This window comes from Octopus bimaculoides, chromosome 12 (genome assembly GCF_046866305.1).
Source record: "Octopus bimaculoides isolate indiv1 chromosome 12, ASM4686630v1, whole genome shotgun sequence".
Taxonomy (NCBI): Eukaryota; Metazoa; Mollusca; class Cephalopoda; order Octopoda; family Octopodidae; genus Octopus; species Octopus bimaculoides.
This window is the reverse complement of record NC_142939.1, coordinates 3,967,318-3,969,817: the sequence shown is the minus strand read 5'-3', so window position 1 is coordinate 3,969,817 and position 2,500 is coordinate 3,967,318. Positions and strand designations below refer to the sequence as shown.

The 2,500-nt window shown below is 32.2% G+C and overlaps 1 long non-coding RNA gene across 1 annotated transcript in view; it reads left to right on the top strand.

Moving 5' to 3' along the window:
* LOC128249185 (uncharacterized) overlaps positions 1-2,500 on the top strand; it is a 178,569-nt gene that overhangs the window by 53,120 nt on the left and 122,949 nt on the right. The gene's annotated exons all lie outside the window — the stretch shown is intronic.

The window sequence follows — 2,500 nt, the reverse complement described above, 5'->3', positions numbered from 1 at the left end:
CAAAGCATTCAACTTATTACACCTTTTTACTTGACCAAAAACATAAACATACAAACACTTAATATACCATATTTTTAAGATACATTTTGATGACAATCATTACACTGAAACATCATACAATATTCAACGCCTTTGAGATGTGTCATAGTCTACTAAAAAAATGGATCTAAACAAACATTGAGAGATAATAATTATTCCCAGAATTCTCATAATCTTTCTAAATAGCATTTGCGACGAGGATATATTTCAAAAAACAAATATTTGTCACAAATAGAAATTGAACACCTACTCTATTAAGGTAAATAATGATGTGCAGAACATTTATAATATTTATAAAATCATGGAACGACAATAACTGTTGTATTTTGTCTCTCTGAAACTTTTGAGATTTAAATATGCTATATATATATCATAAATGTTATATGCATCGTTATTTTAATCTAATGTTTCAAGTGCGTGTATTTATTTACAGTAAGTACATTCCTAAAAGGTTCATACTTCTTTTTAAGAAAGCTAACTTACATTAGAATGCTTTAGAATATCACTTCGCCACCACAAAGCAAAGTATTTTATCGCCACAAACCCAAGAAAAAAAGTCAATAATTCACAAAGAAATATCTCACACCTTTATACAGGCAACCGCTTTTATCTTCGTGATTTTTGTTTCATTTATCTTGAAAAGCTGATACAACAGCAGTTATATATGAGACATTTATTTTAATGATTAAATTTTTTTTTAAAGAAATGAAGCGAATGTACAACCGTATAGTCACTAATATCTCAAAATATTCGTCGTCTGCTTTGTTCCAAAAAATCAATACCATAACACATACATACACACACACCTCTGTATATCTTTTATCATATACTGTATATATTTAGTTTATATTTCAGGCCTTGCGCCTATAGAAGAAATGATATTTCTTTTATATTGTATACATATATTGTATGTTATATAGTTATTTAATTATCATAGTTGTGATCGTTTTTCATTCAAAAAGTTTTCCTTATTTTTCTTTATTCTTAGAATTTTCCATGTAAGATTTATTTTTACATTTATGAGAAAAAACATATACACATTTTTATCGCTATTTCGTGTTTTTGAAATTCAATTTGTTTATTACATTTACATGCATTCTCGTTTCCATATTTCGTTTTAAAATGATTGCTTTCTTTATCCCTGTATTCATCTCTATCATACAATCACGCCATAATAGTTCCCATCTTCTTATTTGGATGAGGTTGCGTATAGCGATGAAACGACTTTGAGAAACAAATTGCTGATTGATTGTTTCACCAGCACATTAAACAATTGACTAGCAATAAAGAAGTGATATCGAACCAGTGACCTTCGTAACCAATCGATATTTACCACAGTTCAGGGAAATAAGATCACTTGAAGTTTCCAAGCTCAATCTCACAAAAGGTGGCATGTCGAAAGCAGCAGGAAGACAATTCGGTGTTATGATCTAGATGGGGCAGTCTCGCTTCGAATGTCGGATAGCTAACGGACCAAAATACTTGCTTGATGAGAGTTCTTCCTTTGAAGATTTTACCTGCTGTCTGCTCAGCCTGTGGCGAGTTTATTCTTACAAGAAATCTCGTACTTCATAATATTGCCCCCTGAAATAATGAAAAGAAAAGATAACTTCGGTAGATTTTGAGCTCGGAGTTAAGGGGGTCTGAGAGATTACCACAAAGCGAAACCCCTGAAGCTTCTACGACAACTCTGTCAATTGCCCGATTCAGGATAGCATTATTTTATTAATTAGAGTATAGAATTTGAGGTTATAGTATAATGTTATCTTTGATTGTGTCATAAATTTCGTCAATAAATAATTCTGAGTTGTAGATAAAATTTGTTTAAAGATAGTTTTCAATAAAACGGTGAATAAATGCTACTTTATTATATTCATTATCGACTACATTTATTTCTACTTCACCCAATTAAATTTTTATTAACCCGTATAACCTTATTTGTTATCACTGAGTGTGTGTGAAAGGCATTGTTAGACGCATTAATTTGGACAAACTTGGAGTAATTGAAGAATATCAAAGGTAATTGAAAAAGCTTATATTGGAAGTCAAACGCTTGTCAGGTCGGTACATATCAATAAAGAATTGACATGAACTGTGTGTGTTTGAGAGAGTGAGAAATAGAGGTAGAGAGAAAGGATATCATGTGATGAGGAGAGAGAAGTGGAGACAGGGCAATAGGAGCTCGATAAGAAGATTGAAAGATTGAGAGAGAGGTGAAAGAAAAGGAGAGATAGAGACGGTGTAACTGAGACAAATATGAAGAGAGAAAAGACGGTGGTGGGGAAGAGAGCAAGAGTTTGAAAAGAAAAAAAGGGTGGTGAAATATTGAAGATGTAGAGAAGAGGAAGAAGACATAAGAACAAGAAAGACGGTATGTGTGTGGGGGGGAGAATGGATGAAAAGGAGAATGCGTAAGATGAAGGATATAAAAGCAGAGAATAAACGGACAAAAGGGGTGGAA